The sequence below is a fragment of the Erithacus rubecula genome, assembly GCF_903797595.1.
Source record: "Erithacus rubecula genome assembly, chromosome: 3".
In the NCBI taxonomy this organism is placed as follows: domain Eukaryota; kingdom Metazoa; phylum Chordata; class Aves; order Passeriformes; family Muscicapidae; genus Erithacus; species Erithacus rubecula.
The window spans coordinates 115,607,405-115,634,110 of record NC_136689.1 but is presented as its reverse complement, the minus strand read 5'-3'; the positions used below and the strand labels follow the sequence as shown (position 1 = coordinate 115,634,110).

General features: G+C 38.2%; 1 long non-coding RNA gene across 1 annotated transcript in view; it reads right to left on the bottom strand.

Annotated features, from left to right (window-relative positions):
* The window catches only part of LOC306799014, a 604,175-nt gene extending 579,510 nt beyond the window's left edge, over positions 1-24,665 (bottom strand). The window contains exon 1 of the long non-coding RNA XR_013773521.1: positions 24,630-24,665. This is a non-coding gene — a long non-coding RNA (uncharacterized lncRNA). The remainder of the gene's footprint in view (positions 1-24,629) is intronic.
* Positions 24,666-26,706: the final 2,041 nt, after the last annotated feature.

Below are 26,706 nucleotides of genomic sequence, written 5' to 3'. Positions count from 1 at the left end.
ATACTTTATTACTGTTTCCAGTAAAACAGATCCTTTTTTAATATAAAGAAATTATTTTATACTGAGACATTTTCAAATGCAGAAGAAACAAAGATTAAGGCCAATGATCTTGTTACTAGTTTGCAGATTCAGAAGACACTATTTGCACTGTAACATTCTGTGTGTTTTTTAACAAACATAAATCACTTTTTATTTATGTATAAAAACATTTTTCTTTTGGCTTTCTTTACTTCAGATTTTTACAACTACACAAAAATAGTTTGAAGCTTTTCTAAATTAGATTGCTACCTTCCCCTTCTTTTTAGTTAATCAAAGATATTTCAACTGTGGTAGACATACAGCAGCTTTTTTTCAGATCCCTTCTCTCTTCTTCACCTTTCTTCACAAGCCAATTCCTCAGTTTGCTTGCCAGAACAATTCAGTAGCCACATTCTCCTTGGGCAATGTGCATTACCTCAGAATTTTGTGGTTATACACATTTTACAGACTAAAAGACACCAGGTAAGCCACCACTAGTTGTTTGTTTGGCTGTATGTTTGTTTCTTGGAAACGGGGGTAGCAGGCCTAAACTCATTTAAAGATATACAAAAAATCAGCAGGTCAGCAGAGGATGAAAATGTATGCAGGAAAATCTGGCTTCTAGTAGATACAGACTACAGCATTTTAATCTTTTCCAACAGAGATATTCCCAGGAATATCACAGTACCTTAAAGAAAACAAGATGGCACTGTGGTGTTCAAACATTGCTTTTGCAACCTACACACTTCACATTAATAGAAGCTCTGGTTTCCTACAGGTTTGGGGCAGCACAGTCCCCAGTCAGGGGCAGAAGATGGGAGCAGAAGGTAAGGGAGGGGAAATCCAGAACAGGGCAAAAGATGGGTATTGCAATGACAGAACTGCAGGATGGTGCCTAGCAATCTTGATATCAGATAATACCATAACATTTTAGAATGACTTATGATAATAGGTTTCATCATACTGATGCATACACATTGCTGTCTTCTGGTCTTCACATGAAATTATGAAAAAAAGTAAGTCTAATATTGCATCTTGATGCAGCAGCCAAAACATATGTCACTAATCCAAATTTGTAATCAAATTGAAGGAGCCAGAAGGCGTAAAATTAATTGTTACTTCCTTTAATTTCTTCAGGATGTGACACCAGAAAAGCCAAAGCAATAACAATTCTTCAAGTCTGCATGAAGGAACCATCAATGTAAAAAAATTAAACCAGTCTGATTAAAGATGTATGACACGTGAAAACATCTTGCAAATAAGGCAAACTCTGCTATGCATGACTGAGAGCAGCAAAATTGACACATCTCAACTTTACATGTAAATATTTGCCACAAGAGCTAAATGTCATCAGGCTCTGCTTTTCTGATAAGGTGTCAGTTTTAGAAGACAGAGTAGCTCATCCTTTTGTGATGAGCAAACTGTTGAGGCAGCTGCTGTCCTTTAAGCCTTTTTTGTCCCTGCCAGACTAAAAAAGTGTTTGCAAAAAAGTGTTTTGTGTCTTCTTGCAAACACCAGCAAGAAGAGTAGGTAAAGAGGAACTACAGCTCTAGATGTGGCAGAGGTTGGTTTCTGAGTCTCAGTGAGGGATTTCTGCTACCCTTGACCAAGAGGAATGTCCTCTGTGTTTTTCTCCCAGGAAGGTATCGGGGGAAACCCAGCTAGAAAAATGCACAGCACAGCAATGCTCCCAGAGTTATGTGCAGGCTTTCCAGTTCCCATTGTATTGTCTCTTTCTTCTGTCTCTTCTTTCTCAGCTAGGTATTTTAACAGCTTCTCCATCCATCTATCTTTTCTTATTTCTCCTTGCTTTCCTGTGTCCTCACCCTGTCTCACCTTTTCACTGGTGTATTCTCCTCACAATCTTTCATTCCTTCACTGCCCCTCCAAACACACCATCTTTCTGTTGCCCTTCACTTTGCCATTAAACCTCTACTCTGACACATCTCTTGTCTGTGTAATTGCCAAGCTCTTCAGGAGGAAACCACCGGGTCCTCTGAGACCATGTTGCTGTGAAAGGTAACAGCAGATCTGTGGTCAGTGAGGTTTTGACACAGAGGAGGTCACACGACTGAGCTTTGGGAGCACCTGACCTAGGGTTTATGCTGACTTCCAGTGCTGAGAAAACAGGCTGCAGTTGGTTTGGTGCCACAGTGGAAGGCTGGGGAAAGCATTGTTTCATAAAGCATCAGCATTTTGGCTCCTGTGGCTCTGGTGCTTTTGATCCAGTAGTGGGAACCCTGAAGCAGGATTTATTGTGTTCTTGAATGACAGCCCAAAATTGTGGGGCACACAGCAAGATGAAGTTTACCTCAGCTTGCTCCTTAGGCGCTTTTGGAAGAAGCATTATTTTATTACTAATGGTAATAGTAGTAATAATATTAATAATTACCCTGTTCTTTAAGCCAACAGCCATTCAGCTGGTGCCTAAATTGTTGAAAATAACCTGGAAACATAATCAACTCAAACCACACTCTCTGCTTCCTGCAGGGGAAGCCTCCAGCATGGTGCTAGAGATGGTGAAGAAGTTTCTGAGCCTGAGCTGCTTTTATAAACCAAGCCGTCTTGAGGAGAGCAGGGCCACTCTCTTGCATGGAAATCAGCCAGGCTATATATTTGTCCCAACATGCTTGGAAATTGCCAGGAAAATGAAGGTGGAAGATTGCTCCCTGTGTCTGGAGCTGCTTGACTACCCTGAAATCAGTTGATCAAAATTTCACCATCATTTCCCTGCAATAAATACCAAAAGCCTATAAAAGTCTGCAAACATTGTGTAACTGGAAAAAAAAAAATTGTGCTAAGAGCCCTCCAAGATTAGCAGGAATGACACTGTGCTTGGAAAGGGAGCTCCTGACTAGGTGGCAGAGTATCCTGTGATTTCAAACTGCTGGGATTCAATACCTGTTTGAGCACAGAGATAACCACATAGCTTACTGCTTTCAGCACATCTCCTTTCCTCCAGACTGCCATACCTCTGCCCAGGGTCACCCAACAGAACTGTACCATCTGTGCCCTGTGAGATCTGCAGTGCATCTCTGGCTGCCAAGCACACAGTCCTAGCAATCTGCAGCTGGCCTGTGATAAGCAGTGATATTAGCTAAGAGACCAAGGAACAGGTCTCTTTTTTTTTTCACTCAGGCAACGTTTCTGCATGGGGGGAGGAAAAAGAACGCAACCAAAAAAGAAAAGAAAAAAAAATTCTGGAAACAAAAATGGGTAACCCTAATTCTCTGAGTCTAATCTGCTGTAGTGTCAAAGACATCATATGGTATTGAAGGCAAATTAACTTTACTGTGCTCAGCACACAAAAATCAGACCTTTCCTATGACTGAGATATGTGTTGCTTAATCATAAACCCCAGAATCTGTGACAGTTCAAGCACAGTCAGTTTTTACGTGTCTGAGGTCTTGGACAGCTGGATCTTGGCTGGGCTGCACTGTGGTTAAAATTAATTGCAGTCCTTTGTCATATTACCTTTGCTGAGGGTTAACACCCTCCTCTGAGGCTGAAACAGATGACCTGAGAGAAGGGGCTGTGGCATAGCTCAGAGCAACAACAAATTCTAACTAACCATGAGCTTTTTCAAGCATATACCTGCATCTGGATTGTGGTACAAAGTACAATGGGATTTAATAACTGCCATTAAATTGGCAGACAGCCCTGCTCCTAGAGAGGGTTCATATATTTAAGAACTATGCAAATTATGCACTATGCATGTGACCAAATTCTTTGTAGAGAAAAATCCCTGGGACTGTGTTAAATTAAATAGGATTATGGCTTTCACTAATCTGTATCCAGTGTGACCATACAAGGGTATTAGTTTGATAATATTTAAGGACTTAGCTCTACGGCAGCAGCAATCAGCTGTCTAAGCTCAGTGACTGTGCTGTCAGTGAAAATCTCAACTATTAAAGAGATTGTTATTTACATTGCCCGAATTAAACATGTGACACTCACCAGCTGGAAAATTAAGCACAAGAAAGTTATGCATAGGTCAAGCCATTTTTTCCTTTAGGAATAAGTAGAAAGAGCAAATGGTGTGATGTGACTCCTGTGAGCAGCACTGCTGAGCCCTGCTCTTCTGAAGCTGCAGGCAGTGCTCCCATCAGCTCAGTGGGAGTGGAGACAAACCAGTGTGATGCTACCAAAAACCTCACCCTTTCACCCCAAATCTTTTCCCTGAGTGGCACAGATGGATTTTTAGAGTATTTAGCAGTATACCATGGTATCTAACCTGGAAGCTGTCCCGTCAACTTGGTATTTGTTTACCAGGAATTACAATGCTCATCTGTCTCCAGGCACTGAAATCAGAAGTAATTGTGGTATATCCTGACAAACACTGTCATTGTAATTGCTCTCTCCAAAGAAAGCAAACAGATAACTCTCCTCAAGCCCATTTCTGCTCAAACACACACACGTGTGTATAAATACATATGTACACATGCTTAACTGGAAAATATTAAGAGCCCTCTCAAATGCAAATCCTAGCAATGAAATTTGAAAAACAAGCAGAGCAGGAAAAAGAACTAAGCCACAGCTCAGTTTAAAAGCCATTGAAATTTTCCCACTGACTTCAGTGAAACAAAGATTTTCATTACCTGTATTTAAAGTAATATTACTTCAGTAAATGGATGACATAATCAGACTATTTTTTCTATATTTTACCATTTTTATTGTGCTAAGGCTTTAAAAAGTCTAAAATTACATCTTCAATTACCTTGTATGCATGAAGCTTTTACCAAAAATAGAATAAAATTGATAAGAAATGACTCTTACTCCAAGAATGGGCTGCATGAAAACATCACCTTTTCCATTAGGATTGTGTTCTTAAGGTATTCAAATCTACATGTTTTTAACAGGAGAGAAAAATATTTTAAAATATTTCCATTACTTCTACAGCTAGAACAGCTAAAATGAAACAATATGTTTAGCATCTTCTCATGTCTTTTGCTGTTACTCTACCTGAAGGTCACATTTCTAAAAGAGACATCTGTATAAATCCTATTGAGGATAACTCTGTGATTGTAGTGCGGGCTGCAGAATGATCACTCATAAAAATACAGAGTACAAGATGTAGTGGGTTGATTATTTACTCCCAGATAAGGCTTGTAGGACTGCCAGGACAAAATATCCTTTGTGTCTAAATGGAACAGCCATGCAGCATAGGTCAGGCAGGGACACAAGAATAGTAGAAGCCCAGAGCACCTTTCCAGTCCCTTCAATTGGGTCCATCCTTTGCATACCCTTATCAAGACAGATCTAATCTGTCCCATCATACTAAAATCCTCATGCTGCTGGCTATGTTATATTAACAGGAAAGATACAATGTCCTTGCTCAGCTGGGCACCACAGGTGACTTCAAGCTGGAAGTTCCCTGCAATGTTAGTGTGCTTCTTGATCACCTCACTGTCATTGTCACCTCACTTCTAACTGCACGTACAGTTCATACAGCAAACGCAGCTATGATCCATCCAGTCACTCTGCACATGCTTCACAGGTTTACAGTGAAGTCTCTATGATTAAAATCCAGTTTCTTCATTTTGTTATTTGACTCACTTTTATTCTTATGATGAGTTGATTGGTTTACTATGAGGTTGAGTGACCCAGATGAAATAGCTAGGAAATGTCTGAATACACCCCAGATAATTTTTCTTCTGGCTTAGTTAAACAGGCAGGAGTTTAAATAAAAGGAGCAAAAGAAATACAAACGTGAGTTGGAGTTGTACCAAATTTCCTTAGACAGTTTTTCCTAAAATCATCAGGAATGCTGCTTATGCTTCCTTAAGCTTTCAGTATGCTTTCCAGATGGATGTTTTGAGATCCCAGCTCTGCAAGCAAAACCATCCAGCTGCAATAAATGTGTGTCTGGACAGGTTCTTCATCGTACCCTGGAGTCACCTGAACTCCCAAGGATTCATACAGCTATGCCAATGCTAGGGCTCTTCTCCAGGAGTCACACAAGATGTGTCTGCTCCTGCTTTGCTTTTTGTTTTAAAACTCAGAGAAAAGTCTAGCTTAGACAGCACAGATTTAAGCTAGAAACATTTTATTATCACATTTACAACAACAATGTCAAATGGTTAAATGCTAAACTACATTTATTTAAAATAATACTCAACAAGCTTATTTGGACAACTCTTTAAAGTTCACATCACTGTATTTTGTAAATGCTATGAGGCATTTTATAAAGGCCTCATCCTGACTTGAACCACAAAAGTATTTGACTCATAAGTAAATTACTATACCATTGAAATGGCACAACAGCAATATCAGTGAGGGCAGTTTCTAGAGCTGTGCACTGTAGGTATGGAAAAGGGCTTTGGGCAGGATCATCTCTCCTGGTGAGGAGGGATTCCTAGATACTGGAAAGTCTTCATGTTGGAGTTACCTCAGTGGTGCCAAGCATGACAGTGGATCTCAATGCAACCAAATACCACAGAGACAGAATATTTTCTTGTGCCAATATTTATTAAATTCTCTGAATTAGAGAAGAGAATTTGAATAACTCCAATTGGTGTTGTGCATTGAGGTATATTCTCTAGTAATTACTTTATCTGGGAAAAGACAGCATTTGTTTTGCTAAGACAAATAGAAAATCCTCTGCCTCCATGCCTGAGAACCTAAACAGAAACAGAACAACTTATTTACATTAGGAAAATATTACCTATCAATTCATCTGCAGCACTGTCTCTTACTTGAACAGGAACAGGGTAGAGGTTATGACTCTATGCCTCTTTGTAATTGTTTTTTTACATCAAGCGTGTTGCCAAGAAACATCTGTGTGTCTTGGCTTAATGTTTTTATCTTTAGGAGATTTTTCAAATACCAAGAGAACAACCAAAGAAAAAAGCTTCAAACATACCTGTGTTCTCACATCCAATGTGTCAAAGTAAATCCTAAGGATATGGTAGTAGCTCATAACTAATTTTGAACATAGAAAAATTGACATTCAGTAGTATGCACATGTACAGTTAAACTGCAAGAATAGTCTCTGCAGTGATTTCAGTCTGGGCCAGCTTGGATTCTCCTGGCAGATTTTGGGCAGAGTCTGGGAGCTGGCACAGTCCAGAGACAGGCAGTTTGCAGGTGGTCATTGTTCAGAAAATAATGTAATTAGGTAGATGTGGAATGCTTCATGCCAGGCTCTTCAATGCCAGTGAGCATTTGCTGGCACTTTAAAATTTACTAGAGTGAGTATAAGCCATGTGTTCCCTCATTGTCAAAAGAATAGAAGGAGGAAAATTAAAAACAACTGTCAATATATCAATCTATCCTGAATTTTAAGGTGCAAGGGGAAAATAGGCTGCTAATCATATTGTTATAGATGCAGCTTAAAGGCCAAATTCATCTTTGTTCTAAATTCACTGACCTTTATTTCTATTTCAGATCAATAATAATAAAATATTGGCAAGTAACATGAAATAAGTTCCTCACAGCCTTTGAGCAATGCTTTGTCATCCAAAAAGTTAGGCTAGAATTGAAGTGGTTTGATAAGAATGAATCCTCTTAAGATGAATAGGTATGTCAGGGTCCTCTCAAAGTGTAATATAGTTGTTTACTTCATTTATAAAAAGGCTACCATAATTTTTCCTGGTGAAATTAATTCTCAAGACATTAAAAAAATCAATTACCTAGCACAAAGCTTTCTTCCTAATGATGTTATGTACAGAAAATTCAATCTGGATCTTGAAATTATGGTCAGGGCTTCGTCTAAATTTATGTGTGTACTACGTAAAGGTTTTGCAGGTAACCATTTGCTCAATCTGACTGAAAATGATGGCACAAAAGAGAATCTGCCTCTGTAAGAACCACTTGGGTGTGAAAAAGAAAACAGAGTCCACTTTTCAATCATCATATTCCTTCCCCACTGCCATATTTATCTTTCATGTTACCAGCTGTAACTTCACAGAACTGTAATAACCTCTCTGTTAAAAAGCCATTTATAAATCACCATTTTTTTCTTTTTTAAACATTTTTTTGCATAAGATTCTTATTCTAGCTATGAATTCCCAGCTGTTTGAAGACAGCTTTATACCCAAGTTGAATGTCATGTATTACTTATAGAATTTGCTAAATATGCAAAAGACCAAAACTGACTAGCACTGATTTATGGGTACAATATTTCTCATGCAAAATTACACAAAAAAACCACAGAATGTCACATGTTATTTAAATTTAATTCATCTGTAATCTGACTTTGGCGTTTTGGATGTGTACATACAAAGCAATTCTTCACAGGAATTCCCTCAGAGTGTGAACTAAAAAGACTTCAAACGTTGTCAGGTATAAGTCATTGTACTCATTTTACTTTAAGCATGAAGTTTGACTTCACTGAGCTGTCTCCACTGGTAAGACCTCTATAAACCACAGTGCTGGCCTCTCCCCTGGTGAAACTAAACAAAATACCCCATTTTCCAGTGTGAACATGATTCAAGCAGTCATCTGGACCTAAGGACATACAATCAAACCAACACAACAGGAAATGTGAAAAATTATCAAAGATCCTAGCAAACTGTGGTATTTGTGAAACAATAAATTCCTCTTAGACAGTGTTTATAAACATACATTGTTGATCTGAATACTTCAATGGTGACTTAACATTTACAGACGAGAGATGTAAATATTAACTCATCTTTATGCCACAAAGCACATATTTTACCTGTTGTGTTTGATGAACTAGATGAACCTCTTGTCACTCCTGTGTTCTCAAAAGACTAAAAATTTAGAAGGATGTGGGATAATAATAACGAGTGATTAAACACAGTAAAAGATGGGATCTTTGGATAAACTGCTTAGGAATTTTGAAAATTAGGGGGGGAAAAAGGATAGATTTGACTAAAAACAAAACCACTGCCTGAAACCCAAGGCAATTGCTAGAAAAACATCACAATAAATATCTGTACTGGAAGATTGCAATAACTCTACTAAAAAGTCAACTTAAATCCACTGTAAAAGGAGTCTTAGTTGAGACTAAGAGGAATAAAAATGCAGCACCATTACATTATCAGATTCTATTAGAATAGTTAATTGCTGACATTTACTGTGATTTCATAATCTCCCATTATGGCAGCTGCAGGGAGGAGACAGAGCAGAGGGACGTGTGAAGTCTTGGCACTGAAATAACAGAATCTATGTTAAAGGCTTATTAAGACTATTTAATCCCTTTCCCTGCTGATTATGGATTGTCCTCCATTGTACACTTCCTAGTGTTTTGTCTAACCTAGTTTTAAATATCCCAAGCAATGGGAATGTCTTCAGTTCCCTTAGGAGATTACTTCAAGGCTAATGGATTTCACTGGCAGAGATGCCTTTTGATCTCCTGCCTACATTTGCCCTTACTTTATTCCTTTTGATTAAGAAAGTTTCTTTCCTTCTCTTTCTTTTTTTTTTCTTTTTTTTTTTTTTTTTTTTTTTTTTTTTTTTTTTTTTTGTGTGTGATAGATACGAGATACCCCATGAATATTAGAATTCCTCTCCCTTCCCCATTTTTCAGTGATAGACATTTTTTGAGTGAGGGATCTAGATGATTTCTCATCCAGATAAAGCCAGTAGCAAGCTGCCAGCAGTGCTAACAGTATAGTCATACTTCTTTGGCTGCTGCTGTGCCACTAGAAGTGGTTTCCATATGCAGCCCTCAGCCAGCTACTTGTCACCACCCTCTTCCTAGAGGTTATGCACACCCTCCCACTCCTGATTTTCTGGCTGAACTATTGCTAGAATTGCTGCTTAAAATGAGCCAACTTTCTTAAAGACTATTTAAACTGTGAATTATTGCTTACCCATCTCTTTCTGGCTGGCATGGGCTAGACAATCCTCCAGCTCCATCTCTTCTAGCCCAGGGGAGAGATGGCAACCCCCAGCAAAGCAGTGGTGACCTTTGATGCAGAAGAAAGGGAAATGCCAATGCAAGCATACACATTTGCCTCCCTGCTCCTGGTGGAAACTGGGAATGACTAGTGATGAGACAATTCAAGATTACAAGGAGACAGCTGCAGTTTTTCCAGACTGAAGGTGCCTACCTGAGCTTTGCACAAAAGTCACTCTGGTTTGCGTTTTATAAACAACTCTCTTCCTTCATCTACTTTGATAAGATTACTTACGGTTAAATAATTTTCTTTTGAAAAAAAATTCACATGTTTTGCTCACTACAGATGCTGACCATGACTCTGAAAAGGAGGACACACACAGAGTTGGGTGGTGCGGTGCCAGGTACCATGGCTGTGTGTGCTGTACTTCCAGCCTAGCCTGAGTGAGGACAGGAGACCCAGACTCCAGCCAAACAGAAATGCAGTCTGCCACTGGAAGTATTATGTTTCTGTAGAAACTGTATTGAGTCATTTTTATATTTTATAAATACTCTAAATGCCATCATGACACACCTCAGTGATAGAAATCACTGAGAATCAAAAAGCGGTGCATTTTTAATAAATGTAACAACACACAGTCCCTCTCAATGAAATAAGAATTTCTGCCTGCAAAGTATAACCATTAAGAGAAATTTGAGTATTTAGAACTCTTTAATGCTTTGCAAATGGCTGAGGATGGGGTGATAAATGCATTTTTTTCCCCCAGCCTGTTCCAAATTATAATGTTTTGCCAACATAGCTATGTCAGTTGCCGGTGTGAAAAATTCACGTCCCCAGCAGATATTGCTATGTTTGCAGAACTCCTGGTGTGGACGTAACTTTGCCAGAAGGAGAGAGCTTATATTGGCTCAACTTACATCACTTAGGGAGGTGGTGTAACTATGCCAGAAAAACTCCTTCTGTCAGCTTGAGCAGTGTGTGCTGCAGGGTGCTCTGCCAGCCACAGCAATGGCAGAGTGTGGGGTAGACAAGACCGTGATCCTTGTCGCCCCACACATTCACTTTTAATTAGCAGATTAATCAACATGCCACATTCGAGAAAAGCATCTCATCAAAGGCTGCTGCATTTATTGACATCCTCAGTCTGCCTGTCTGCTAATATATCAGAACTGCTACTTTGATGCCTGTCTTGAAACAAGAAACCATGTGCTTCTCAAATGTGTACTCTTGGAAACCAGACAGTTTAAATTATGACCTCCCTAGGTGTGTTGGCACCTTTTTTGCAGTCATATAATTTTATGTTTTCTTGTTTCCCTTCTTGGCATCTACTGGTCTCCAGACCTGTATTTTGGGAGTCTAGTTCATCCATCCAATCCATCCAATCCATCCAATCCATCCAATCTCTCCCGACTCTGTCAAAGATATTTTTTATTTATTTTGATCTAAGATTAATTGAAAAATCTTTTTAAAATAGAAGAGAAAATAATTGTCACATTAAATTCTCTGAAGTGTCTTTAACGTGTCCTTGGTATACCTTTCTCCAAAATATCACACCATCTTCTTTCACATGACTCTGAATGCTACACATGCCTGAAATGTATATAGATAGATACTGATTGCAGCAGTTGGTTTCAGTATCAGCTGGTTCCTTCCTCTAGCTAGAGCGTGCCTGGCAGTTCTTTCCGGTGCTGTGTGACCTCTGTGTTTATGTCTAATATCCTGTCTCCATTTACCAGAGAGCTGTAATATCATGCACACTTGGTAACATTTATGAAATGCATACAAGCAATAAAAGTATTGCTTAGGGAAGCAATAGCAAGGAAAATATTTCCATTGGAGTGTTCATTTGAACTAGGTCTACCTTCCATGCTTAGTTGCTTCGGATTTAATCTTCATAACGGTGACAGAATGACTTGCAATAATTCAATTTGAGGAGAAATACATCTGTCTAGAAAATGGAGTAGTACTTGGTCTTTAGGAAAACAGAGAAGATGACTATCATTGTTACTATTGTTACTATTATCGCTATTATTACTCTTCAGCATGTTTCTGGATGTCACCAAAAGCAGGAGAGCTGACACCTGCAATGGCACCTAGAACCAGCACCAGGAAAATTCCCCACAATTCATTCCTCTTTAGATAATATCATACAATCATACAAGTGGTTTTGAGCCAGCAGCTCTTCCACTCCCCTTGCTCATCTCTTTTTAGCTGCAGTGTCATCCATGCTATACCACTGATTGTGTTTATTGAAGAAAATATAAAGGAGAACATCACAACCTCAAAGCATCACTGAATTTTGTTTTGTCTTATCAATGTGCATACCAGTAGGTTAGGAATTAGAACAAGTGGGACAGAATTTATCTGGAAGAGGGAAGATGTGATGATAAATGGCCCTCACAGTTCTGACATTTTTGTCTGGAAAGCTAAAAAGAAAAGCAGTGCCACATTAAATACATGTAGCACGTGCAAATATGTAAAACTAGCAGAGGATGCATTTAGAACATAAAAAATATTATATTTGTGATCAGGCATCTGGAAAAGTTTTAGATTAAGACTTTATTTTTTTCCATTTTCCTTAAACCAGTATGATCATATGCATTTAAATAATAATTAATTTAAAAATAAATTGCACAGGGGCTGTGATAAAATTAATGAAAAAAGCACTTTTAGGCTACATTAATGCCAAATAGATCCACACTGAAAGTAAATAGGAATAAAATTTCCAGTTGCACTCTGTGTGGATACCAGTGAAAGGAGGATAAGGTTTCTTTAAATAATGTAAAGAAACAAGATTACTATCATGCTATTTTTTACAGTGATTTCATTTCCTGAGAGTGCAGCTTACTTTAAAAGTTTGCTAATAACTTAATTAACTAACAAGCTTAGACTCTGAGGCTCTTACTCCTGCCAGTCTCTGCTTTACACAGATATGGCTGTATTAAATTGGCTTTGTCACAGAACTACTCTCTCTTCCTCCATCTCCTTGGTGTGACACAATTTTAATGTACAGGCAAACTTGAATAGGTCCTTTAAAACTTGATGATGGGATGCTCTCTGTAAGCCTTAATTATGCAAAAAGTTATGAAAGGAGTTTAAGGAGGAAGAAATCTTTTAACCTAAATAAAGGCTTTTAATACAGAAGATGAAGCAAAAATTAAAACTCTTTTACACACAGAAGATGTGGCAGTGCAGGCAGGCCACCATTTTACTGATTTACTCTTACTGAGCAGGACTGTTACATTTCAGAGCACAAGGATATTTGGAAAGAATAGCTGGGATCAGCCAATCTGTTAACCTCTCTGTAATACTGCAGGCTGTGGTGGTGTTTGTAATGTGGGCACCTGTTCAAAAAAGAGCGGAACAGAGGCAACTCCCTTTACACAAACTTTTCCATTTTGTGAACCACATCTTAAATGAGACCACATCCCTCCCATAGAGACTGAGGGACACCTCCCATCCCACCAGTAACCAGCTAATATTCCTGTAACAGCTACAATAACTGAGTTTATGAACTCAGTGGAGAAGAAAAAGAGGAAAAATAATAATAAAAAAATAAACAGACCAGAATGGAAGGTTTTAATTTATTTTCGTTCTATTTGCTGTCTAAAAATGAGACAGCCACAGCTCTCTCCTGCTGACAGGTGTCCTCTCTTTGACATCTGTCAGACTGGGAGGTACTTTGTGCACCATCAGTAACCACTGTCTGCAGAAGACAAGGACACAGTGTGATGACAGCTGAGCTAGATGTCACCTGAGTGAGACATCTAACTGCAGCATCTGTGTTAAGGTGCTGGTTCCCTGTATTGCCATCAGAGAGGGCCAACCACCTCTAGAACCGGATCTGGAGGGAAAGAGTCTCACTTGGATTTATGTGTTATTTCCATCCAACCCCAAGGAACTCAGCCATGCACCTTAGTTTTTCTCACCTCCTGCATTTGGCATAAGTCAGGGCCCTAAAATGCAGCCAGCTTTACCTATCAGCCAGTACTGAGATCTGTGTGCCATAGAGAAAATACAATGATCCATAAAGAACGCCTTGCAAAAGCCAAAGATGCTCTGGGAACTGTCCCAAGGTGAACTTGTTATGGGGACTGAACTTGCTGCAGCTCCAGGAATTCCCGCTCCAACACGCAAACAACATGTGATTTACTGTATCTGTTGCAGTTCTAAGTTTAAAATGTTTACTGCACTCCTGATGCTTTATCCACTCTGAAACAAAAATATTTTCCAACAGAGTGTTGAGCTGTGGCTAACTTCATAAAATGTCTGTTGGTGACTTACTGGGAAATGAACAAATAAACAAACCAAAAAAAACCAACAAAAAACCACCTAACCTCAAAGCATTACAACACAAAAAGACAAAAACAACAAACCACCAGAAACATTTAATTTCCTCCACAATGAAGATTAATTCCTCCGAGTCTTTAAAAGTCCCTCAGCGCTCACTGTCCTCCACAAACTCTCTCGTCTCCATAAGATGACATTTGTATCTAATTTTCAATTGGGCTATTAATAAAGCCAAGCTAACGTATTTTTTTTATCATTTGCTTGCTTTACCGTTTGCTTGTTTGTGAGGTTTCTGGTGTGTTTTACCCGGGGAATTCCTCAGGGGCCGTTTAGCGCGGGGTCCCGCGGGGTTCGCCAGCGCGGCTGCGGCAGAGCGGCGCTCCGGGAGGATGAGGAAGGACGGCAGGATGGCGAAGGGCCGGCGGACTCACCTGGCGGGAGGCGGAGGCCGGGGGCGGCGGCGGCGGGAGCGGATCCGCAGCGGGAGCAGCGCGGGCCGGCGGGCGGGGCGCTCCCGCCGCGGTGCCCGGAGCGCGGAGCGCGGTGCCCGGAGCCCGGAGCCCGGCCCCGCTCCGCTCCGCAAGGTCACGCTGCGGGCGCGCTCCTCTGCGATCGGCGCCGCGCTGCTCACCTGCTGCTGCGAGCACAGGGACGGCAGCTGGCCTGAGACGATACAGCTTCGCATCGTGGGCTGGTCTCTGGGAAATTTGGGATTGTTGAAACAGATTTGGTTTATAGAACTGTTTTGTCCTGATGCCTTCCTATCACCCTGGGGGAAATCCCTTGGGAAAATCCCTTGGGAAGGTACAAGTCCTACCATTGTGTAATGAATCTCTTAGAAGACAACAGCACGGCTGATATTGTTGGGCATAATTTTATAGAGAAGAAAAAGTTATTCTCCAGCTTCAGGAGAGAAAACTGTAATTTAAACGAAATCTAACTGCAAACCAAGTTACTTCTGCGAGGTTATACCAGTGATGAGGATAAACTATAGAAGCCAAAAACATTCAACAAGTATATATTTACATTTGATTTTCTTTTATAAATAACTTATATAACTTTTCCAATCGCAAATCTCCACCAGTCTTGGCATTTTATTTCAGCCATCGGAAGACTACTCGTTAAAAGAACCACAGCTGCTCTGCAGGCACTCACAACTCATTATTTATAATTAATATCCTTCTATATGCGGACTAAAAAAAAAAAAATCTTTTCTCTTTGTCCTAATGTTTATGGCAGTGATGTGTCAGACTTCCAGTAAATTTGAAACCTGAGGAGTTTGTTGTTGGAGTCTCCAGTGGAGATCAAAGTTTCAATAGTCACTCTCTCACTGAAAACTTTTGCGTTTATCAAGGCTTATTAGTAGAGCTGTTACTATAAATACTGAGCAATATCTCTTTTATGAAAGTTGGACTGTTATAACACCAAAATAAATTATTGCTGCACAAAAGTAAGACAGAAAAATTTCCCTGAGCTGGGGACCAATATACTTCAGCAAACACTGGCTGTAAAACAAAGAAATAGTCTCCTTCTCTAGCTCCCACAGACATGGTTTTCCTCTGATACCTTGGGAGGGAAGCTGAGCTACAGCTACTTCCTGACTTGCAGGACTTTGGAGGGATCATTGTCCTTCTGCAAGCTAAAATTTTCTGAAATACACTTATTCACATACACAACCCACACATAACTCAGCACAATATTTATGCACGACGTTGTCTTGACTCTGACACCCTTGCATGGCCAGAACCTGATTTTTCATCTATGTTTAACACTGCTGTACTTCAGTGAGCCTCTTAATTTGGGCAGAGCGCTCAGAAAAAGACTAGAGATATTTACAATATGAACAATAGAGATATTTACAGCATGAACAATCATCCCTATTGTGAATGTGTGATCACAGAAATGCTTTGTAAAAACCTCAGCATGGATAGAAAGGATCCAAGGCACTCTTGGACTTTCTAATCTTTCTTGCTTCATCAAAGTAATTCTAAACCTTCTTCACTTTCTGAAGCTAAAACCATCTTTTGAAAAGCCTTTCAGACATATTTATATGATTTTTCTAGTAAACAAAAGATAATGCTGATTAAAGCATAATAAATTATTATCCATATGTGCAAAGCATCTGTCCTTGGTCTGTGAAAGTCTTTCATTCTGAAGATGTAAATACTTTCATCTTTAAGTTTTTCTGTGGATGTTTTTGGCTAGAAGTTAATCAGATAACTGTGACAGTATTGTATGAAGTTTGACCTGTTCCAAAAACACTCTGGAGGACATCCCACGCTGTTGGGTGAAAATAGCTTATATGACTTCTTTTTTTCCACCTTAACATTGACAGGCTGATGATGAATAACAGCAACTCTCCAATTCCACTTTGGCTCACATGTGCAAAGACTCTTGCCTGACATGCCTGTCTCCCAACCAACACACCTGCTCTAGTACAGTCCTGTGAACTTCATCAAATACTTCCTTGTATCATAACAGGTCATCCAGTGACTGAAACACATCTCTGCTGTTGGCAGAGGGCCACATTGCTTTTGAAACCCCTCGCTTCTCCCTGGAAAAAATGTGCTTGATAGAAATACTGAGACATGAAGAGTGTTCCATTTTCATTGCAAAATATTCTGAGTCCATGCATGATCTCTATTTAAGGGAGTGTAAAATACCCTCAAGTCAATGTCCCCAGCAGTTGACTCCTCTTGGATTTCAGTTATGTCACTGGAGCCAATAGGGCTGGGAGGAAGGAGGAGCTAGGAATAACTGAATGAAACAGACCCTCCTGGTTGGAAAGATGCAAAATATCTTGACACACTTTGTCCTCTGCTCCTAGTCAAGGACATGTACAGCTCTCTACTGACGACAGCCTTCCTTCATAAATCTTGTGGGTTTTTTTTTTTTCAGTACCAGCCTGGCCATCTTCTCACACTCACGCTGCCACATAATGCTACAGAACTGCTGGATTGATGTGGTGCTAAAAGTGCCTGTAAGCAAGGTTATCAAATAAAAAGTGCTGCTTGGTTATTTTTCAGGAGGCCTTTTTTTTCCCCCTTAGACTAACTAAAATATATTTTTCCTAAATTTACTTCAATGCTGTTGCCAATCTGCTGGATATGACAGACCACATTGTGTATGGACACAGGCTTAAGATAGGATTTTACAATCCCTGCTTATTCCATTTGTAAGAGCCATGGGAAATATATGACAATCTCTCCTGCCTCATGATTAAGAGGCTGCTCTTAATTTGCCTTTCCCTACCTAACTGCCATAAAATAGGTTATGAGATTAAAATGAGTTTAAATTAATTTTACCTTCTAACTGTAATTATGGAACATTTGAACAGGGGAAAAGTCTAGTGGAAATACTGAATCTGTTTTATATAAGTGGGTTTAGGCTATGTAGCCACAGCACAATGAAAGACAAAATTCTTTATAAGAATGAAGCAGAGTTTGAAATATGTTTGGTGTGGGGTGAGGTTGCACTAATTTATGATGGGAAAATAGTATGTTACTTCATTGTAGTGCACTTCTGGGTCGATTTTGCACATTACAGGTATGTCACAGCAGAATTTATAAACAAGTTTAACTGCTTTTATAGCTTCACCTTGTCATTCTTTCACAGAAATACCATCTAGTAGAAATCAAGTACAGATGGCTGAATTTCCATACTTTGTCACAGGACGCTTTTCATTATTATGCTGGCAAAGTTATCAGAATGACAAGAAGAGGCAATAAGGAAAAAAAGCAATGCAGACACACACATGGATGTATGTGTGTGTATGTTTGCATCATGCATGTGTGCACATGCAGGAATCTGTACATTGCTACTGGAACTCCTCTGGCCTTGGAGCTCCCTTCAGCTGTCCCAAGGTAGCCAGCAGTCAGCAGCAACTGTTACTTTGCTTGCTGCTTCACAACATTTTCCTTTGATTTCTTTTACTAGTTTTCTCTATTTGTCAAGCAAATGTAAGTTTTAGCTTAATTTAAGTGGTTTTTTTGATGTGGCCCTTATGGAGGCCTGAGGACTTTTGTGCTCTTCCATCTGACCCTGTTTCTTCTGTCAGAAACTCTCCCATGCCCTATCCTATGCCATTACTGAAGCTTGAATGCTATTCCCTTTAAGATCCTTGCTCTAAATCTTTACTTGTCCTGAGATGCTGCTATAAACAATAGGCCATGATGACAAATTACCATAAGCATTTTGAGTTCATTTCTTTTGTTTGGTATGTTTTTTTAAGTCTTAATGATTTTCCTCCTTTTTGCAGGCTATCGGATATGCTTATACACCACCAAATCCAGTTGATATTTTACCATCATACCTGCCTAGAAACTTATTTAGTCAGCTTTGCTCAAAACACTCAGAGATGCCTTTTTGGTTCAATTTAGAATACAATCAAATATCAAAATTTTGCACTGAGGATAAGAAGCTGGCCAGTTCTGCTGGCCATTATATAAATATTTGCTTTTTTATGCTAGAATTTTCAATGATTTAGAATAACTGAAGTTTGAAGAAATTGCAAGTTGATAACTAGCAGTTATACCTAGGAAATAGCCATGTGGAGTTACATTCTGCTTTACCTTTATGATGTTTCTCATCTCTAAAGCATATGCTTGATTTATGTCTTAAAGAAATGAATATCCAGAAGTAAAGGGTAATGCACTGTTTTGTGATCTTTGAATACCCTGTTACTTTACAATGACCAGGCAACTTTCCATCTGTAGTTTTGCAGAGAGGTTCCTGGCTGACCCAAAAGTTATGTGTTTTATCTTTGTTGGTCTCTATGAGCTTAGCCAGGTAAAGTAGTGCAGCTTGAGTTACTTCATCCACAAGCCTCCTTCTGAAGTCTTGCCAACTGCCTCATTTTGTTTTGAATTATTTGGCGGATATTGGGAAAAAAATCTTGGCTATGCCTTGAAATCTGTGCATTTTTACTTTGCTGCCCTGTCCCTGTCCCTCATGTTGAAGGAAATTTCTAGCTGAACTTATAAACTTGATGTGCTGAGATGTTCTGGGTGGTATTGAGTTAGCATTGCTAGCTGGATTAATGAGATAGCTATGTCAAAAAATAACCTGCTTAGGATTTAAACAAACTCAGACTCAGTCATGGATTATGTACTGAAATTATGTCTAATTTCTGTGATTTAATTTCTTTTGTTGATCATGAACAATCTTAATAAACAGTGACACAGTAAAGCCTGATGGTGGCTGCATTTGTTTTAAAGTGCTCATGAGCAGGATGAAAGAAGACTGAAATAGGAGACATGGATATGGAAATTTTATAGGAATTACAGACTATATTAATCCCATTTGGAAATGCCATTCTCCAGCAGCTATCTCCTGACTACATCCCTGCTGAGCAGAGTGCCAGCAGGGGTAGGAAAGGAAAAGTAGAAATTACTGTACAGACCTCCCAGGTGATATTTGTGACAGAGAAAAACAAAACACCAGTGTCACCTATCAAACACTGATGATGCTATGGCAGAAATAAATTATAAAATGGAAGATAAATTTCATACCCTGAGTTTAATTTTTAACATGGTATCTTCTGCCCAAAGGTGGACTGTGCATGGAAATGGAGACAGCAGATGCAGTTGGATTCAAAAGAAAAATGGCAAAATATTCAGTAAAGTATAATAAAGAAAGCAACAAAATCAGCAGGTGGATTTGGGAATAAGTATGTGAGCAAGTTCAGATTGTTTTGCCTTATTTTACAAGTAAGAACCCAGGCAAAAAACTTCGTCTTAGTTTAAATTTCCAATTCTCTAATTCTCTACTAATAGAAGCGCCTGATAAGAGATGTCAGGGGTGCAGAAAACATTCCAAATGAAGAATGACTGAAACTGTCCATGACTTCTTTATTTAGAAAGGAGAGAAATAGGATAGGATCAGTTGGAGAGAATCAGAATAAATGGCTCAATGAAGGCAGATAGAGCCAAGAGAATTCCCATTTCCATGGAAGAAGAGGCCATTCTTTGAAAGTAAAATAAAACCCCAAAGCAGTAGAAAAAATATTACACTTCTACAAGTATAATTGGCAAGTCAAATTGACAAGTCTAAATTGACAAGTCAAATTGACAATGACTAAAGCTTGTCACTACAAGGTACCATTAAGCTGGTAAACTTGAGAGAATTCAAAAGAGAAATAGAGATGAAAGACTTCCTAAATAGAATGCAGAAGAATTGGAAGAAAATAAGCCTACCCACTAGGAAAAAAACCTTCTGGTTGGAAACAGATACTAGATTTAAGCCTAATGTCAATAGGAAGAAATTTTTCCTAAAATTATTTTATTTGGTACTGTATATCTACCACATGGTCCTCTGATTCAGATAGCACTTGACATTAGCTATAGTTAGAAACAAGAGTCTTGCTCAATGGACCACTGCATAACCTTGTTTGTGTTGCACCTCACAGAAAGATGAATTAGATTTTGTAATTCAGAAAATACTTCTGATTTCCTGCCCCCCCCCCTCCTCCCCTACCCCCCCCGGAAATTACTCAGTACATCTTTCCTTTGAGTTGGGAAAGGGATGGACAAATACATGATATGGGAACAGGGGGTTTTTTGATGGCTATTTTGGCCAGCTGTTATTTCATCTCAACGAGTCTGCTATTTTTTACATGTGCCTGTCTTCTTTACAGTCTTTGTATGGCTCACAGGCAATTTCTTTGCTCCTACCTGTCTCCTTCTCTATTCCTCCTCCTTCCTAACACAGCTTGAAACTACCATTTCTGGCATGCCTCTGTCTAAAGGGTTAATATTGTACTAAACATTCCTTGACCTGTAATTCAGGCATTATTTAAAAAACAGTAAGTCATTTTCTCTTTTTCTTGCTCACCCAAATCAGCTGCAGTGGGAAACTTTTCGTACAAGATCAGAATGTCAACAGCTTACCAAATAAAACAAATTAAATATCTCACTAATGAGTGGGGGGTAAAATGGTTTTTGGTATTTTTTTTTGCTAAAGTCCAGAGAACTACAACTATATTGGATATCCATAAACCACCAGGAAGAAAAGAAAGTGCTATTCCTATCCCTTCTTGTCAGATGATAAATGAATGGAATGAAATAAAACAAAAGGGAGGAGCTGCTCCCTTCTGTGTATAGGGAGTTTTGTGTGTGTGCAACTCTATGAGCTGCACAGAGCTAAGGAAGCACAAGCTGGTTACAAATAAATAAAATTCCTCCCAAGAATTACCCAAAGGAAGCTGCTCACAACTTCAAATGAAATGAGGACTTTGAGTCCGTGTTTATTATTTGGCTCTGCAACTGATTGCACAATAATAAGGACCTCTGTTTAGCTTAATGAATACTTAATGAATCCTTAATACTTAATGAATACTAAGATTTATGTTTATCTTCTGAAAATCAGTGTCAGAAAATTTTTGGTAAAGTTAAATATTTTCAAACAGAATGGAAAATATGAGATAATAGTGTTTTGAAGTCATATTGCTCTAATAAACCTAAAGTAAGGTTTCTTTCAGCTGATCACTAGGTGTGAGAGTGAAGAGCCAAGAAAGTGAAGTTCAGAAAGTGTTCCAGTCAGGGAACAAAATCTCAGATACTTATGAAGACATATCACTTCCTGTTTCTCATACATAGTTACCTAATAAATCCTTGTCTCTCACTGCATCACAGCACTTTGCATGACTTTGTATAACTGCATTCTGCTTGATATCTGTGTGACAGCAGTAAAAGAGTATGAGCAACACATTCTCTGCAAGAGAAAACCTTTTTGATTGACTTATAAAAAGCACAGATAGCTCAACCATTTACCATTGAGACAATAAGCTACTCTCATGGAATTTATTTCTTTTTCAGTTTGCTTTCTATGTGCTAGCAAACACACATAATCAGCAAAGTATAAAAGAGTAAAGGGTTTATAAAAGCACAGTTTAAGCTTTTCTGAAATGTCTTCTGCATTATCCCATGAAATCTGGGTCTATTGAACTCTGGAATTGTCAGTTAGCCACAGGATGATATTTGTGATGTAACACAAATGTTTGTGTGAAAACACACCTTCCCCTCAGGGGGAAATGTTAATTAACATATCTACTATTTAGAAAGAAATTAATTACCACATCTTTTCTATTTTTTGCCCCAGCTTCAGCTATTAGTTATGACTAGGAAGAAAAGCACAAAATGTTGTTAGGTCTTGTAAAGCAAAGAAACCACTCCCACTCCCTCCCTCCCAAAAAACCCAAAAAACCCAACAACAACAGCAACAACAATAACAACAAAACAACAACAACAACCCACCCAGAAAGGAAAGCACACAAGAAAAAGAAGTGACATTTATCAAGATCCATCTCTCCAAAGAAACCTCCAAAACGTATCTAATAAATCACTCAGTCTTTTCAAATACCACTTTTATATCCATGAAAGTGACTGTCATCTAGCATGACACTGTTCTCAAATATCTTTTCATCTGCATTGAAAAATGTGAAAATGTCAAAATGTCCAAGATAGGATTCTTGGAAGTTAAAGGACCAACACCCAAGTGTTATTTTGGGTAGCATACACTGTATGCTTTGGAGAAGACTTGGAGAAGTAAAAGGAAAACTCCATTAGCAAGAGAACTATATATTTGATTTGATTTGGATACATAACACATCATGGTGGAATTCTCCAGTGTTGTAACACCAGATCCACTCCTCTAATTTTTGAGATATGAAGTACAAAAAGACTGCTAGGAGTCCTTATTGCTTTAAGAATTATGGTTTTTATCCCTAAGTTTTCTGCAAGAAAAAGAAGAAAACAACAAAAGAATGCCAAACCAGAACAGCAAAGACAGGAAGTGGAGGGGCTCTGTTTTAAGCTGCACATGAATGATTCCTCAGCAGATGGATAGGTGTTAGAATTTGATACTACAGGAATGCAAGTAGAAATTAATTTTATGGGGTTTTTAGCTTGTATCATCACATAACTTCACAGTGATAAAAATGAGTAATTGTTTAGGCTGTGCTGCTGTAGTATGAGTCTTAGTGATGGATTATAAAAGTAATACAAGGAATGGAAATAATTTTTAACAGCTTTTTAGCAGCTTCATGGAAATGCATAGAAAAATGTCAGTTCTCAAGAAACTTATTTTATATGATATCTGTCAAGTTCATTACTTAAAGAGAAATACCATGAGGAAGGAAACTCTTGGATTTTAACAAAGAAGGGACAGTTAAGGACAATCTACCTGTGGTTTTCTACAAATTGTGCTTTTTGTCATTTTTAATCTAGTAACATCTGGAAATCTCAGATCATTCATGTTTCCCATATTTCCCCTGTCACACCTTAAAGGTTCCCATCTTTTTAAGTGGGGCTTTAGGACTCATATAGGGCTAATCTCTCTAGAAAATGTTTAAGTGTCTAAGGTCAGTGATGGATGACTTTGGAGAAAGAGTCACTTCTCCAGGGTAACTGGAGAATACAGTAATACAATCTAAATGTCTGAAACATCCTCATCATAAATGGCTCTATTGGAGAGTAAAACATGGAAAATTATTGCAATGGCAGCATAAGCCTTTTACATATAATAACTTGATCATTATTTCAAATAACTACTTACAGTTTTTTTTCTGTAAGTGTCAGCAACTTTTATCAATGTGTTTTTCTTTAGATTTAATAGAGGAAATAAGTTCATTTGAAATCTCCCCAGTGCATAAAAACTAACAATTTACAAAGTACTTACACTGTTTAAAGTAAAAGATTACATGATCAGAGACATGTTTTCAAGAAAACTGAATCTTAGGCTTCTATTGCCTAAAAGTTCCTGTTTCCCATACTTTTCCTAAATTAAAACTCATGAAGAAATGTGCAAACTTGAGAGGCTTAGGGATTGAAATTTTGCATTATCCAAGGGACAGGGACAATACAAGACTCCACACATAGTTTCATGAAAGTGTTTGAAAGCTGTTAATACAGAATGCCTCCATGACATTTTAGAAAGGAATATCTCTGTTTGAGGGAACCTTGCACTAAACCCCAGGCTTTTAGGAGTTTGGCAAATGGCCTTTTGTAAAGATATTTATTTGGAGTGATGAAGAAGTATCAAAATGTCAGTGTCTTCTGGGATTCAGTCCCCCCATGATTTATGTTTCTTATTGTCACAAATTGCAGTCTGGCATCTTACACCACGTTGTGATGTTCCCGTCTGACATCTGCCTACCTTAAGAAAAATAGAGTAAAAAACCCCACATAATCTGATACATATTATCTTTCCAATTATAAATAGGCACGACTGGAGCATCTTTTTATAAGTGTAAGTTATTTAGGACCCACTTGTAAAGATTAACTTATTCTTTCAAACTGTGATCATTTGGGATAATGATTTCTGATCTCAATGACATATTTTGTGCTGATTCAGAAAAGATTCCTGGCAGAACTGGGCCAAAATCTTTGCCAAAATTATTTTGTTATTATACCATTTTCAAGAAACAAGAATTAGCTCAACCTGAAATGTTTTATTACATTGTCCCAATATATTTCTGCAGTGAGGGAATATTAGTTTAATCATTGAATCCAATCTCACTGGTTTCCATTGTATTTTCTCTTTTTTTAAAATTTTTTTTAGTTGTTCAAGAATGAATTAACTTTCTTTTAGACATTTCCTTCAGTTTCAATTTTTAATCTAGGTACTTGACTCAGAAACAAAACATTCTGGTTTTGTCAGGAAGAAGGTAAGCTTAACCAGAACAGAAACACAAAATTACACTTTATAAATAGCAGCTAAACAACAGCAACCAACACCAGCAATATCAAAACAAGAATAATCATCTTTTCCAGTTAAGCTAGATGTAATTATTTCCTTTAACTGTCAGTGACTCTGATGTGAGCAGTCATAAATCAGTGATTAAGAAACTTTTAATTCTCAGTATTGGACTATGTACACTGGGATTTCCTCACAATGGCTATGTACAAAAGCCAGTCTTGAAGCTCTTAAGACACAACTTGATTGTCCAGGCTGTTTCCTTGAAAAATGGACACCCCCCAGAAACTGGTTCTTACCCCAGAGACAGAGAAAACATCTGAGAAAAATTAGTGCATCAGCAACATTCCCATTGGATAAATTATATTTGGTAACTTGATGAAAAGGAAATTTTTAGTGTTATCTTCAGTAGTAGGATATTGATGTCATAAAGTAGTCTGAGATGTAATGAATTAATTAGAGTTAATTATCTTCCCTTCTACAGTAAATAGTACTGCACCTACTTTCAGATTTTGTGATAAGTGCTCTACAGTAATTTTAAGGAGCAATAAGTTCACAAAAAAAACATGTTAAATGTTTTACAGGCATCTGTGGCACTTCAAAAGTTATTGAATCTGCATAACACTTTGTCATATAATAAATCAAACTTCTAAGAATGTTGATCATGCTGTAATTGTGAACATGAAAATATTGCTAACACAAGAGATTTAGACTTTTTTAGATTTCTTAAATCTTAGATTCATGTGTCTCTGAATGTCTCATGTTGATTTGGTTTTTGCACTGTTTGAATTCAATAAGTTAGTAGATTGAAAAATAAGATTATGTTTTAGAGTTTGATCCCAAGCCAATGAATTTAATGAATTAATCCCTTTTGTTTAACCTAGATTTAGGTTGGGCCCTCAAATTTAGTAAAAAACAATAGAATCAAAGCCTTCATCTTGTCTAGAAGGCTTGCTGTCATCTTTCTCTATGCTCCTTACAAAAAATTAAGTCCCCATATCTCTTCTCACTCACTTTAATCTACAAGTAGAGGTAATTGAAATTCATATGAAAAAAGGACATTTTGACATTGTACAATTTCTAATGCTGCCAACACACCTAAACTAATCAGGAGATACAGAAATGTGGGTTTACTAAATCATGGTAGATTCACTGGGACACTGGGAAGACATGAGTGCACAGCAGGAAATTACATGTGTCTGAAATATCCTGATACCCCCAGACCCCTTCTCTGTTATCTGGGTCTCAGAGCTGCCACTGGGGGCTATCAGGAATAAGCCAAATTTCTGAATTTCCCTTCAGGACATCCTGAACCTCCAGTCCTGAAAATGGATTTAATTAAGACAGTAGCACAGTTTTCCACCTTATATCCTGTGCAAATGAACTTCTGCCTTCCAGAATTTTCTTTTCATTATGTAAAGTTATTTTTCAAGTGTGTTGCCCAACTGGGTGGACACCTCTCATTGTATTGCTTTGTTGACTGTAGATAAATTTATGTATGCTCTGCAAATGTGCCTTTTCCTGGCAAACATAATTGTGGTGCTAATTTGCGCTGCCTCTGCATAGGTGTGAGCCTGAGCATGTATCTCTGTACAACATGACTTCTGAAATGCCATCATAAAACATAAATGAGTGAAATGAAAGTGAATAACTAGGTCATCTTAAAAAAAATATATAAAAAAAGATTGCTGCAACTGGACATATGATCCTGAAAATACTGGACACAAATCAAATACCTTTAGTTTTTCTGACTTCAAAGGAATGTATTTGGAAAAGGAAGTAAACAAAGTTTCTCTTGGATACACTGAATTCTCATGTCAAGATGACTTAAGAAAATGTGTGTTTATTTTTCTTGCTAGATCTTTGTGTTCTGCTTGTACAGCAAAAACATTTAGATGCA